General features: G+C 41.9%; 1 protein-coding gene across 1 annotated transcript in view; it reads left to right on the top strand.

The window, feature by feature from the left end:
* The window catches only part of PGM1 (phosphoglucomutase 1), a 90,410-nt gene that overhangs the window by 19,494 nt on the left and 54,958 nt on the right, over positions 1–15,958 (top strand). The window lies entirely within an intron of this gene.

Here is a 15,958-nt window from a genome sequence, read left to right as displayed (position 1 = left end):
GGAAATAAGGAGAACGTGAAGAGGAAATTACCTAGCATTTTGTTAAGTGCTGTCGAGTTGATTATGACTCATAGTAATCCTGTATAAGGTTTCCGAGCCTACTCTTCCTCCTGCAATGTGGCTGGTGGGTTTGAACTGTCAACCTTGTGGTTAGCAGCCCAGTGCTTATCCTAAAGTGCCATCAGCAATCCCTACTTAGCATAATGCCTTACATATAGTCATGTTGATTCAGGCTGCTTACAATGCGCTGGACTGTAAGGTTGGTTTGAACCCAAGGTCAACAATAAGAGCAACAATGGGTACAGGGGGGTTGATGGGATATGCAGGCACTTTGAGCTTATTTCTAACCTCTCAGACAGCTCCCACCTTCACAGTTTTACTTCATTTCTTCCCAGCTTTCTCAGTGGCCTAGTAAGATGCTTCATACCCTTGAGGGTATACATTTCAGAAGAGAACTGTCTTTTAGAGTACTTGTTTTGTGCATAGGGACTTATGAAGAAAACCTGTTCTAAAGAACGTTAAGTTTCAGTAATACGGCATCACCATGATGATTAGCATTGTCATCTCAAAAGAACACATTGGCAGCCAAAAGTAAACAAAAATGCCCTCTAAGGAGCTCTGGTAGCGTAGTGGTTACGAATTGGGCTGCGAACCTTAAGGTCAGCGGTTCGAAACTACCAGCCGCTCCGCGGGAGAAAGATGAGGCTTTCTACTCCCGTAAGGATTTACACCCTCGGAAACCCTGTGCAGGGTCGCTATGGGTCGGAACCGACTCGATGGCACATAACAACAACAACAAGTAGCTAAAGATCAGGTCACTCCATGTCAGTATGAGGTGTTTTTGCAGCAGAAACTCTCTTGGGGTTTTGGACAGTAGTTCTAGCAAACAGTTGGGTTTGTTTGCTTCAGGAAGCACTCAACAATGTTTGAAGGAGTGCTTTTTGTTCTGTAAGGAGCCCTGCAGTGCAGTAGGTTAAACATTGGTCTGATACCCAATGTTTACATTACACCATCTACTTCTCTGGAGAAAGATGAGACTCTGCTCCCATAAAGGTTTATAGTCTTGGGAACCCTATATAGGATTGTTATGAGACAGATTTGGCTCATTGGCAGTGGGTTTGGTTATTTGTTTCCGTCCTACAAACATTTACTGAGTCCTTTCTTACTGTTCAGTACTATGCTGTGAATTTGGGGCATGAATTGGTCCTGTCTGGTGGCAGCATGCTGGAACGGGCCTTACAATGATGGAGTGAGTAATGTGTCTTCAGGATGTTCTGGGAGGAGTAACGGGGAGGGGAGCATGGAGAGGTGGCTAAGGCGGGGGAGAAGATGGGACATGGTATTTAGACCCAACTCCTGGGGAATGATTAAAAGGAAATGAGGAAAAAGTAGAGATGTGGAGAAATGGGAAAATAGATATTCGATGAAGAGGGAGAAGCTTGAGCAAAACAAACACCATTGTGGGTAGTAAGGCCACCATGGAGTTGCACTTTACGTAGAATTTTTTGTTACTTTATGCCAACTCTGCAGTGCAGATGAGAGGAGGGCTGGCCAGGCACTGGTGACTACCACACAGGTTCTTAGCTTCCCCCCCTCCCCCTCCCCCGGGCTTTCTTTTATTCCAGGCCAACCTACAACCCAGGCTTAGAAAGACCTCATCACCCTGACAGGAAGCAAGCATTTTGGAGACTTAGATTGTTGTTAGTTCCTGTGGAGTTGGTTACTCCTGGTGATCTTTTATAGAATGAAACATTGCCTGGTCCTATGCCATCTTCATGATCATCGATATATATGTTTGAGTTCAACGGTGAACCCACTGAGTCGACCACCCTTCTCTCAATTTGTCCTACTGTGGCTGCTTGTGTGTTGCTGTGATGCTGGAAGCTATGCCATCGTTATTTCAAATACCAGCTGGCTTACCCACGGTGGATGAGTTTCAGCAGAGCTTCCAGAGTAAGGCAGTCTAGGAAGGATGATCTGGTGCTCTCCCCCAAAGACTATTTATGAGGAATGCTGATAGCATACATTTGAAAAGGGGTTATAGTATTTGTCCAGCAATATAATAAGTATCTATTAGTTAGCTCAGACTATAATTTTCTTTATCTGGCAGATTACTTGATCTGCAACAGTTAATGCAACCTGATTTCTCTAATAGGGTGAGTTTCAAACGTGAATTTATTGAGAAGATCTAAAACTCAGATTGTACAGTGAATGTAGAGTGAAATGCACAGTGAAACACTTCACTGAGTTGAAGTACACGTTTACAGGCACGGTAAATTACAACAGAGACAAGCAATGTGGTTCTTGTGTTCTGCAGGGCTCACTTCAGTATTGGTGAAGGAGCTAAGATACTGCTGGATGTGTCAAGGCCTGCTTTTCTCGTGTTTTCTTTGGTCTCCATCTCTCTTGATCTCCTTTACTACTTCCCCTGCCACAGTGAAGTTCCCTTTCTTGTATGAATGCTATACAGGAGCTCAAGGTACTAGCCTACAGTTATCCAGTGTTCCCCTTGAACTTTGCAGGCTTTTGGCTTCCAACACAGCTAACCAGTGCTTCTTCCTTTGCTATTTCAATTTCCAGGTCTATTCCTAATTGATATTACACATCTGTATTCTATAGAAACTGCCTTAAGAGGTCACTTTTCAGATCGAGTACCTTCTCTTGCCCATAATTTATGCTTCTATGGGAGGAGTTTTACTCTTTTGAGGGTGGCCGCTAAACTGGCTGGAAAATAATCACCACTGTTCATCAGAATCCCATGTCACAAAGGTCATTTAACTGTCTTTTCAACAGTTTAGTCATACAAACTTTATTCACTATCAACTATGAGCCTCGGTATCCTAGGTATGGCAGATATGGCAATACCCTGGGTGCCAGATGAAGGGGGCGCTACTGAGCAGTTTCTGTTAACCACTGCGGTTTCCATCGCCAACTGAGAAATCATGAAGCAAGTTAAAACGAATACTTGAGTATTTCGTAATTCAGGAGCCCTGCCAGCATAGTGGTTAAGAGCTCCGCTACTAATCAGATGGTCGGTGGTTCAAACCCACCAGCTGCTCAGCAGGAGAAAGACATGACAGTTTGCATCTCTAAAGATTTGCAGCCTTGGAAACTCTGTGGGTCATTGCCGGCCACATCTACTTCTACTACTGCTCTGGCAGTGGGCTTCCTGACTTCAGCTCTGCTCTCCTATGCCAAATGTGCCCTTTTTTTCCTGAAAAGTTTCTAGGGCTTAGGGTCTAATTTCAAATGTAACTTTCCATGATGAGAAAAGTTACGTGAGGCAGAAAAAGGGGGAGGAGAAAGACCCAGATGATGAGGGAGGGACGTGCAGTTTAAAAAAAAAAAAAAAAGGTTTCTCATCCATGAAAATGAATAATTGGGCCCCCAAGGCAGAGTTTTGATTGTTGTGTTAACTGTCCAAGGTGCATTGTTGTTGTTGTTAAGTGCCTTTGAGTCGGAGCCGACCCATAGCGACCCTGTACAGGGTTTCCGAGGGTGTAAATCCTTACGGGAGTAGAAAGCCTCATCTTTCTCCCGCGGAGCGGCTGGTAGTTTCGAACCACTGACCTTAAGGTTCGCAGCCCGATTCGTAACCACTACACTACCAGAGCTCCTTGTCCAAGGTGCATGATGATGCTAAATATTTAAGATGGGTGATAGACGGATGTTTGGACTCGGGCACACTTCTCAGTGTGTGCCATAGGCACTGTTTTCAATAGAAGCACACGCCTCTGGCTATGTGACAAACCCTCTTCCAGATAACTGAGCTTACAATACGCGATGAATAAGGTCCAATATCTCCTCACCACTAACAAGGGAGGAGGCTTTGTATACCTAGCCTTGATGCGTACTGTGTTTGTGATAAGAACCAATCACTTTGGGGTCAAGGGTTGGGGGGAGTGTATGTGTGTGCGTGTCCACTCACGTTGCTATAAAGGGATCAGCTGCCAGTTTCTCTTGGAGCTGTTTTGTCTTTTTTTACTCCTTATCTGAGCTGTTTTCATCAGATGTATGCGGATTGTCCCCAAGCTCTTTTTCTTCTCACTTTGGCAATTTCCCTTTGGGAGTCATCTGATAGCTTTAGCCTCATAATTTCTCCTAGTTCAACTGACTGTGACCACCACAAGGAGCCACAGCCTAACTATGAGAAGCATGCATGAATATTGGCATTAAACTGGCTCAGACACCTGCCTCTTCCACTTACTAGCTATGAAACCTTAGGCAAGTCATTTAACTTCTCTATGACTCAGTTTCCCTCATCTGTAAAACTGGGATAGTGAGAACAGCTGTTTCTCTAGGTTGCCTTCAAACCTACATGAGAACTTATAAGTAATGGTGCTAAGAATTTTGTTGTCATGGTAACCTCATAGGACAGAGTAAATGGCCCCAAAGGGTTTCCTAGACTAAATTTACAGAAGCAGATCTCCAGGTCTTTCTCCCTTAGTGCCTCTGGGTGGGTTTGAACCACCAATCTTTTGGTTAACAGCCCAATGTATCATCCACTACACCACCAGGACTCCTGCTTATAGCCATAATTCCTTGTTGTTGATTAGTGCTGTCGAGTTGGTTCTGAATCTTAGCAATGCTGTACAGGGCTTCCAATGGACAACTGGTGGGTTTGAACCACTAACCTTGTGGTTCCCATTCCATTGCTGATCCCACGGTGCCCTAAGTGTTTTATGTTCAATTTCATCTTTGTATTTTGCTATTTTCCTGAAGTCTTGCTCTCATTTAAACCTTAAGGTCAAGAGAGACTGCCTTGCTGCTGGCCCCTTGAGCCACATATCATCCCAGGAATTCCCACAAATGGTTTAGTGGGAGTGGAGAAAGTGCTCCTATGAGGAAGCTTCAAAAAGTTCATGGAAATTTCCATTATGTTTTAATTCCATTTTCCCATGAACTTTTTAAAGCCTCCTCATGTTTCCTTTGGAACTGGTTTTAAAACTATTGTTTATTACTTCGCAGTTTACTTGCTACGTATTACAAAAAAAGGGCAGGGGGACAACACAACGTGATCAAGAGGTGGGTTTTAGAGTCAGATTGCCTAGGTTTTAAAGTGACCAGATTTTGACCTTGGGCAGCTAATATAACCTCTGAATCCTCTAGTTTCCTTATCCATAAAGTGGGATTGCAAATATCAGTATCTACTTTATAGGGCTGTTAAAAGAGGATAAAATGAATTAATGGTTGCAAAACGCTTGAGGTCCTGTAATTATCTACTATGAAACAAGCTTCAAAGCAGGTTATCATTGCCCTGCTTTTACAAACAAGGAAACGGAGACCAGAAAGTCCATAGATAGGAAAGCCAGGATTCAGACCCAGGCCTGTTTGATTCCAAACCCCTCTGCTTGAAGCATAGACTGCTTGATTCATCTTTAACTCGCATCTTCCCCACTTCTCTCCTCCTATGACTTGGACCATGGAAGATATTTGGTAAATGCTGTTGAATCGGTTCTGACTCATAGTGACCTTGTTTAGGGTTTCCGAGGAGCGGCTGGTGAGCTTGAACCACTGACCTTGAGGTTCAAACTGACCTTGCAGTCCAGTGCATTCACCTACAGCACCACACCAGGACTCCTGGAGGATGTTTAATCAGTGTTAATAGCACAAAGATCAACATGTAGAATGAGCTCTCTCCTTCCTGAGCTCACCTGCTTAGAGCTCAGGGGATGTATTAGAAGGTTATGGTCAGTCCTTGTCAATATTATCTTCTTTGTGTTGTTGTTGTTGTTGTTAAGTACCGTGGAGTTGGTTCCGATTCATAGTGACCCTGCACAGAGTTTCCGAGGCTGCAAATCTTCATGGGAGCAGAAAGCCTCATCTTTCTCCCGTGGAACAGCTGGTAGTTTCGAACTGCTAGCCTTGAGGTTAGCAGCCTGATCCGTAATGTTTAAATGGTTGCTAAATGACCAGACTTTACATGTTTTCCTCATTTATTTAAAGAATGTTTCATTGTCTCCATTTTACAGAAACTCAGGCTCACAAAGAGCCTATAGAAAAGGGCACTCCTTCTTTGTGGCCCCCTCATGACTTTTCTTTACAGGTGGATGTTCTATTGGACAGATTATGTATGTAGACATTTCCTGAAAAAATGACATGGACCCTGAGAGTAACTTCAACATAAAAGCCTAGAAATCTTGCCACATTTTAATTATGAAATGGAGTGGCAAATATTGAGAACTCCCCCCACCCCTCCAAAACTCCAGCGATTCCTGGTGTGGCACGTAGAATCAGCACTGGACTTGGAACCACAAGGTTAGCAGTTCAAACCCACCAGCTGCTCCTTGGAAACCCTATACAGGGTTTCTATGAGGCACAACCGAGTCAGAGGCACAAAGCAACAACAAAACTCCAGGTAACAGCACCCCCTTTGTAGTCCAGTCAACAGCGTTTCCTAGAATTGTCAGTGTGTTAACTGAGAGGGTGTGTGTGTGTGTGTCACTAAGGAACAAGCCAGCGTCCACCCTCCCTTGTGAAGCTGCCTACTTGTTTTTCCATTTTCTACCACAAGAGGGAAACATACAACCATGAATGATTTGAAAAATTAAGCAGTTTTTTGTTTTTTAAATATAGACCACTTTTTACTAACCAAACCTAATCAAATCCACCCCGCTGACGTCGAGCATATTCTGACTCATAGTGACCCTGTAGAACAGACGGTGGTGGTTATATGCGTGGAAGCAGTTCTGACTCTTAGTGACCCTGTCTGTACCGGGTTTCCGAGGCTGTAAATCTTTACAGGAGCAGAAAGCCTCATCTTTCTCCCGCGGAGCAGCTGGTAGCTTCGAACTGCTGACCCTGAGGTTAGCAGCCTGATTCGTAACCACTACGCTACCAGAGCTCCTTAGGATAGAGTAGGGCTGTAAATCTTGGACTCCGACTGCCGCATCTTTCTCCCAGTTTGCAGCAGAGTGCTTAAACGTTGTGCCAGCGGGGTTCTGAACCTTTTACCAAGGGTTTTTAAATTTTAGTTCCCCGTAAGAGCTAAGATATGAGGAATTCTTCTGATAGCTCCAAATGAATATTCTTAAGTGATTTAAGTGAAAATTTATCTAAGACTGGTCCCAAAAGGAGAGATGATAAAAGATACGGGTAAAAAAAATTTACAGGAAGCATATAAAGTGCTGTTTTTATAGGTCAAAGTGGTTGGAAATTGTTAACTTCTAATCAAACAATAGTCTTTTTCATATTTGCATTATCTATGAAAGGGGTTCTTGAGCTCTGTGTATCTGGAAGTTGGGGAGATTGTTTTACACTTACCACTGTGGATTACGGAGTGGCATTTGAGGAGATGGGGAATGCCTTGGCAGGCTTCTCCCTCTCCTGAGGCCCCATAGCTCTCCTGTAAGCTCCCACTCTAGCCCCTTTGATGCCATTTTGTGATGCTGGTTGATTTATCTGTGTTGCCTAGACCAGGTAGGAGCTCTAGTAGCATAGTGGTTACGAGTGGGCTGCTCATCTCATGGTCAGCAGTTCAAAACTACCAGTGGTTCTGTGGGAGAAAGATGAGACTTTCTTCTCCTGTGAAGATTTACAGCCTCAGAAGCCCAATACAGGGTTGCTGTGAATCGGAACCAACGCCTGCCACACAACCACCATCTAGACCAGCTGCTTCTTGTGCACAGTGTCTGATCGTATGCAGAAAACAGTAAATTAATTTATAGAGCATATGTTGGGTAGATGGATAGGTAAAGGGACAGATATCAGACAGATGCTGAGGAATGTATTTATTCTGAGACAGCTGTTATGCTTGTTTTTATCAGGAATCATGTTGAACCTAGGATGCTATATGCACACTATATAGTGCAGAGCCGTTGCACAAACATTTATACTCATCTCCTAATCGAAAGGCTGGCAATGCAAACCCTCCTGATGGGCATGGAAGAAAGACTTAGCAATCTGCTGCCGTAAAACCAAAACAACTATGAAACGGTTCTACCCTGTACCACCTGGAGTCGCCATGATGCAGAAATAACTTGGCAGCAATGGATTTGATTTCTATTTGATCTGAACCATGTAGTCCTTGTAATTCTTCTGGCCTTGTACACGTTTCATAGTTTAATGCAATTTCGCTTCCTCTTGTTCAGTTAATACAAGGGGGCTTGGACAAGTTGGTGGAAAAATAGCTTCCCATGATATATCCAGCTAATGGACTGCCCAATACAACGGTATGAAATAGTCCTGCATTTTGGGTTCAGATTCAGTGCTGAGTAAGTCCAGTACTTCTGAATACTCACTCATCAGTGTTCTAAGTTTTATTTACATTGACTAATTCACTGTACACAACAACTTATGTGAGAGGTAACTTTTTGAATCCCTCTTTTAAAAAGAGGAAGTAGGGAAACATGAAGAGGTTAAGTACCTTACCCAAGGTTCCCCAGCTAGTAAATTGTACTCTACCCAGGTGTTTGCTGTTGGCTAAGTAAGGTTCAAGGGAGGAAGTGAGATGGTTTTCTCTCTTCCTCTTTTTGCCTGGGTACAGCAGGTGGAGTCTGACTCCATGCTGGCATACAGGATCCAGGCACTGTAGAGCCCTGCTCAACACAGAGCAGAGAGGTAGATCAAACTAAAGTGAGCCACCAAGAGGGATATAACATACGGCTGGAAGATGTCTCCTGGAAGCTTAGGGCAGGATGGGCAGGTGGTCTCTTTCTTGTCTCTGTTTATTACAATACATCTGCTTCTCTATCTTCTCCCGTTGCTGACCCACTTGTCCATGTAAGCCTTGTTTTGCTTGGTTGCTTTTTTAATTTTATTTACAAACTCATTTGCTTAAACCTATGAATATGTTAGATTTATAAATTAAGTTTATTTTCTTTTTAAAGCTCTTCGTCTAACAAGCAAAAATTGAAGTGTGAGAGTTCTTCTCATACAATCTAATGAGAATAGCAGATGCTTGTGCAGGGCATACAGAACTAGCCCTGGTTATAAACTTTACGTACCTCATCCAATCATTGTAAGCACAAAGGAGGCCGTGGAGGTCTGTCATTCCCATTGTCACAGATGAAGGGTTGGAAGCACAGTGAAGTTAAAGAGCTTGTCTGTGGTCACCAGCCTGTGACTGGCAGCAATGAGGTCTGGCCTTGTTGTCCAGCCTAAGAGTCCACTCCCTTAATCCTTATGGCTATTGTGTGGCGCTGTAGGATAAGCACTGAACCATAAGATCAGTTTGAACTGCAAGATCGACAGTTCAAACTCACTAGCCGCTTCTTGGAAACCCTATACAGGGTCGTTGTAAGTTGGAACCGACATGATGGCACTTAACAACAAACTTTGTTGTTGTTGTTAAGTACTGTGGAATCGGTTCCGACTCACAGTGACCCTGCACAGGATTTCCGAGGCTGTAAATCTTTATAGGAGCAGAACGCCTCATCTTTCTCCCACGGAACCACTGGTAGTTTCGAACTACTAACCCTGAAGTTCTCAGCCTGATTCGTAACCACTACACTACCAGAGCTCCAAACAACAACCTTAGACCTATAAATATGATGCGTTCCATCGATCATATGTTTTCTTAAATGTTCCAATGATATTTATACTTTTGATAAAATTCTCTTACTTCCTTAAGATCGTAAGTTTAAATAAGTGTCCCAACTGTTTAAGTTGGAGTCATGAGACTAATCTGTTATATAAACTGATATCCCAAATTCCCTGAAAGTATTTAAAATACTTGGTTGGTTGGAGAAATGAAAATACTTAGTTATTTGGAGAAATGAATAACTTTATTTTAACTATTAAATATGCATAGATCTTTCCCAAACTTAATGCAAAAATATTAGCACTATAAGTTCGATTCAGTTTATTATCTCTAGACTATGAATTTATATTACTTCATCATCTGTTTACTTAATTCTAAATCTTCCTAGTTTAAAAATGTCCACAGTTCGTGAATTCTCATGTCTGAGGAAGCTGCAACCCATACCCACTTGAGATGGTTCATATAACCTATTTACTGCCTGATTTGATTTTGAATTATTTTCAGATTCTGCCCATACGTCTGGGCCCCAGCTCTCAGAGACTGGCTCCTGCAAGACTCTCGTATACTAACAATTCAACAGATGTTCTCATACCATGACTGTCCTGGCCCCCAAACTCCCATGGTTCCCTGTCTTCTCAGTTCAAGGGCTAACTAAATCTGACAAGTAAGTTTCAAAGCCCTATTTCTAGATCATGGCCTGGAACCAGACACCTGTTGTGAAAACACTGACCCAAACCCAACAGTCTGTGGGGTGGGGCAGGGGAAGTTCTGAGAGAAGAGAAGGAGTGAGTAGGAAGACAGTATGTGGAGAAAGGGGTTAAAGGAAAGAGAGTTGTTCAAGAAGCTTCTTCCATATTGGAGGGGACACAAAACTAAACAAGAGCTCAAACTGGCTCAAGGTATCAGCAGTACAGCAGTGGACACGATTTCACTGACCAGATCCTCAAAGCCTTCCATTTGAAGAAGGATTCTTTTTAGCCAGCCTTGGTTTATCTTTCTTTCTGGTCTCTCCAGTGCAAGATTTTCTATATACCACCAGCAGCCAGTCATTTCCAAAATCTCATTGGTTTATGTCCCCTGTGCTTAAACATTTCTCTAATTCCCCATTGATCACTAAATAATTATGGTCCATGATACTCTATGATCTCACCCCAACTATTTCTCTGGTCTCTTCTCTGGCATTCCAACCTCTCCAAATCCACAGCTCTGTCAGCACACCTCTGGGCGGCACCAATACTGTTACAGTGTGATAAGTTCCTTCTGATGGCGAGCTTCTTGAGCTGAGTGCCAGCCACCTGTGTTTCTATCTCTGCTCACTACCAAATTAATACTAATTGATCCCTATATGTCACTTTCTAAGGAGCACTTAACAACAATAACATCATATTTAGTAAAGTAGAGGACCAACAAAAATGAGGGAAGCCTTCAATCCGGTAGATTGTCCCAGTGGCCAAAACAATGAACTCAAATGTTCCAATGATTCTGAAGATATCACAGGACCAGACAGTGTTTTGTTCAGTTATATAAAGTCACTAGGAGTTGGACAAGACTGGTAGCCAGCAACAACAACAATCGCCACAAAAATTGTGTGAGTTTAATATTAATGTTCCCACTTGAGACATGAGGAAATTGAGGATTCGAGAGGGAAAGGGAACAGCATTTATTGATAATTGTGTGCCAGGCACAGCTCGGATGTTATCACATATATTATCTGTGTTCATTCTCACAACAACTTTAGAAACTTCTCATTTTGTAGGCTCTGCTGAGTTAGGTAACTTACTCAAGATTATACCTCTTGTACATTTTATAGATAAAGATTTGAGTCTTTATAGTTGTATCTGGCTCCTAAACCTATTGTCTTTCCTATTGTAATGCCTACCCTGGGACTTGTGTTTATTCTTTGCTCAATGACTATTGCTGGAGAAATGAAGAACTGCTGCCTGTCTTATAATTCCCACCACTGGAGACAATCACCCTAAGCTCCCAAGTTCAAGAACCTGCAGCCCTCACAAGAGTAAGACTTCAGGCTTAGAGGTATGATAATCCCTGCTCTGCTGAGCAGAATTAGAAACTTCCTTCCTATTGATTGAACCTAGGGACAGAGTTGGTACTTCCTTCCCTTCTAGCTACTCCTGTGACATTTGCTCAACAAAAACTCTTAGTGTAGAGAAGTGAACGTGCTCAGACTCTGGGTCCAGCCTTTGCCTTGTGCCTGGGACATAGTTGTTAGCTGCTCAGTTACAAACTGTGTTGATAGTAAGAATAAATGAAACATTTGCAAGTCTACAGTTTTGCCACATTCAAGTAGGACAGTATCATTTTGATTGGAATGGAAGCTGGAGGCTCTGTGAGTCTAGGAGAGAAGGGGTTCATAACTCTGCCAAGGAGAAATTGATTGGCCCCAAGACCAGTATGCAAGTTCCTTGTCTGAAGGGAGTAATCCTTAAATCCCCTATATGGTTTAAATGTAATTTGTGTCATTGTGAAGGAGTACTGGTAATGCAGGCGAATTCATTAAGCCAAATTGGGCTCGATATGCTCGACAGTAACGTTTCTGAAGATGAAGTTCAACCTTTGCTGGAGAGCTAAAACAAATGAGTTTCTTAATAACTGGCCCACTTAGTCTGTGCATTTTAGGAAGCTTAATGTTTTTAATGCCTCTTCTTTTTGACCATACTTCACAGTCCATCTAACATTGCCACTTCTGGTAATATTTTTATATGGAGTTGAGTTCTATTGTGTCTGTAAAATTATGACTTAGGCCCATTTTTAGATCTGAAGTTTTTCTAGGGTGTTGAGCTATTTTTGGCTTAGCTTTGTGTACTGACTGACACCATGCCAGGTATATATGTTGTTGTTGTTAGGTGCCAATGAGTAGGTACCAACTCATAGCAACCCCATGAACAACAGAATGAAACATTTTGCCCAGTCCTACGCCAACCTCACAATCGTTACTACACTTGAGCCCAATATTGCTGCCACTGTGGCAGTCTATCTCACTGGGGGGTCTTGTTCTTTTTCACCAATCCTCCACTTATCAAGCATGATGTCTTCTCCAGGGACTGGTCCCTCCTGATAATATGTCTTAAGTATGAGAGACGAACTCTGGCCATCATGTCTTCTAAGGAGCATTCTGGCTGTACTTCATCCAACACAGATTCATTAGTTCTTTTGGCAGTCTGTGGTGTTTTCAGTATTCTCCTCCAATACCATAACTCAGATGCATCAATTTTTCTACGGTCTTCTTTATTCATTGTCAAACTTTCACATGCATATGAGATTATTGGAAATATTGTGGCTTGTTTGGGTCAGGTGCACCTTAATCCTCAAACTGACGTCTTTGCTTTTCAACACGTTAAAGAGGTCTTGTGCAGCAGATTTGCCTATTGCAATACTTCGCTTGATTTCTTGACTGCTGCTTCCATGAGTGTTGAAGGTTGATCCCAACAAAATGAAGTTTTTAACAACTTCAATCTTTTCTCCATTAATTTTGACATTATTTATTTGTCCAGTGGTGAGGACTTTTGTTTTCTTTACATTGAGGTGCATCCCATACTGGAGGCTGTGGTCTTTGATATTCATCAACAAATATTTTAAGTCCTCTTTGCTTTCAGCAAGCAAGGTTTTATCAGTTACATATCACAGGTTGTTAATGAGTCTTCCTTCAATCCTGACACCACATTCTTCTTTATATAATTCAGTTTCTCAAATTATTTGCTCAACATATAGATTTCATAGGTATGGTGAAAGAATGCAACCCTGGTACAAATCTTTCCTAATTTTAAACTATTCAGTGTTTTCTTTTTCTATTCAAACAATTGCCTCTTGGTCTAGGTACAGATTCCTCATGAGCACAATTAAATGTTCTGGCATACTCATTCTTCACAATGTTGTCCATAGTTTGTCATGATCCACACAATCGAAAGCCTTTGCATAGTCAATAAAGCACAGGTAAACATCTTTCTGGTATTTTCTGCTTTCAGCCAAGATCCATCTGATGTCAGCAATTACACCCCTCATTCTATGCCCTTGTCTGAATCCAGCTTGAACCTCTGGCTGTTCCCTGTGAATGTAATTTTGCAACCATTTTTGAATTATCTTTATCAAAATTTAACTTGCATGAGGTATTAAGTGATATTATCCATTAATTTTCTCATTTTGTTGGGTCATCTCTCTTTGGAATGGGCACACATATGGGTCTCTTCCAATCAGCTGGTCAGATAGATGTCTCCCAGATTTCTTGGCATAGATGAGTGAGTACCTCCAGTGCTGCATCAGTTTGTTGAACGATTTCAAGTTGTATTCCATCAGTTTGCAGAGCTTTGTTCTTTGCCAATGTTTTCAGTGTACCTTGAACCTCTTCCTTTAGTACAATGACTCTTGATCATGTGCTACATATTGAAATAGTTGAACAGCTACCATATCTTTGTGATATAGTAAGTCTGTGTATTCCTTTCATCTTCTTTTGATGCTTTCTGCATCATTCAATATTTTGCATATAGAATCCTTCAGTATTATCAGTCGGGGCTTGAATTTTTTCTTAACCTCCCTCAGTTTGAGAAATGCCGAGTGTGTTCTTCCCATTTGTGTTTCTAACTGCAGATCTTTGCATGTTTCATTATAATATTTGATTTTGTCATCTGGAGCTACCTTTTGAAATTTTCTGTTCAGCTCTTGTACCTCCTTATTTCTTCCATTTGCTTTAGCATCTCTATTCTGGATAGCAAGTTTTAGAGTCTCTTCTGACATCCATTTTGGCCTTTTTCTTCTTTCCTGTTTTCTTAACAACCTTTTGCTTTCTTCCTGAATGATGTTCTTGATGTCATCCCACAACTCTTCTGGTCTTTGGTCATTAGTGTCTAACTCTTTACCAATTATGTGGTTGGTTGGTTGGTCCGTTATTCCCAATGAAGAGATTATTATGTTGACATTTCATAAATCTGGATCTGTTACTGAATATGTCAAGTTACATATGCAGCCCAGTTTGCAAGCTGCTCTAAAAACAAAGAAAACATGGCACAGAACTTAGAAAATATGATAAAAAAAAAAAGTTTTTGTAGTGAGTTAAAAAATAAACAGTGGACGTGTAAACAACTGGTGGTAAAACAAACTTTTCTTTTGTTGTAATAAAAAAAATTTTAGTTTTAAAATTAAAAAGAATAAAAACAAGCTGTATAAAATAATTGCCTTTTGGCTTACTGATGTTCAACTCAATAGTCTTGTCTTCTGAATATCTTTAATGTTATATCTGGAGCTATTCCATATACATGAGCCAGTCTTGGTCATTATTTGAAGGGAACTAGGGAGTCCTGGTGTGGCGCTGTGGGTTAATGTGCCAGACTGTAAAGCCATTTGAACTGCAAAGTCGGTGGTTCAAGCTCACCAGCTGCTCCTCGGAAACCCTATACAGGGTCGCTATGGGTTGGAACCTACTCGATGGCACTTAACAACAAGGTTTCTTTGCCTGGACCGGAAGGTCAGTTTGAACCACAAGGTCGGTGGTTCAAACTCACCAGCCACTCCTCGGAAAACCCTGTACTGGGTTGCCATGAGTGGGAACTGACTCAACAGCTCTTAACAATAGCAATAACAACACTGATAAGGCTCCTTTGCAATTTGAATGGACACAATTAAACCTATAGCACAGCCCCCAGAACACAGGACCTTCTTACCTTAGAGAAAGCAATTGGCTGATCAAAATATCTGTTTGCTTGTTTTTAACCTTGCTTAACAAGGGAGTCCTGGTGTGGTGCTGTGGGTTAATGTGCCAAACTGCAAAACCGTTTGAACTAAAAGGTCAGTGGTTCAAGCTCACCAGTCACTCCTTGGAAACGCTATACAGGGTTTTGGACTCTCAAATGGTTATTTATCTTTTCCTTGAAAACTGTGATTCCTCGGTGCACATCGAACTCCCCAAACATGTGGCATAACTAATCCTGGTGTACTTTTTAAGCACCTTAATAAGTTTACCAAGAATCCTGGTGTGGCACTATGAGATGAGAAAAAACAAAAACAAAACTGGACCACAGGTCTGTTTGAACCGTAAGGTCAGGGATTCAAACTTACTGGCTGCTCCTTGGAAACGCCATACAGGGTTGGTATGAGTCAGAACCGACTTGACAGCACTTAACAGCAACAACAATAAGTTTACCAAAGAGCCCTGGTATAGTGGTTACATGTTGGACTGCTAACCGCACAGAAAGCAATTCGAATTCACCAGCCTCTAAGAGGAAGAAAGATGAGGCAATTCAAAGTCACCCAAAGGCGCATCAGGAGATAAGCCTGGTGTTCTGCTTCCAAACAGTCACAACCTTGAAAACCCTAGGGGGCAGCTTTATTCTGCACACATGGGGTCACCATGAGTTGGCATCACTTTGATGACAATTGACATGGGTCATGCAGGCGTATTTGTAAGCATTCGTACTTCCAGATCTGAGAGCTATTTGATTAAATATTTGGTGGCCAATGCGTTTTTTT

This window comes from Chrysochloris asiatica, unplaced genomic scaffold (assembly GCF_000296735.1).
Source record: "Chrysochloris asiatica unplaced genomic scaffold, ChrAsi1.0 scaffold00048, whole genome shotgun sequence".
In the NCBI taxonomy this organism is placed as follows: Eukaryota; Metazoa; Chordata; class Mammalia; order Afrosoricida; family Chrysochloridae; genus Chrysochloris; species Chrysochloris asiatica.
This window is presented reverse-complemented; position numbering and strand designations above follow the sequence as displayed.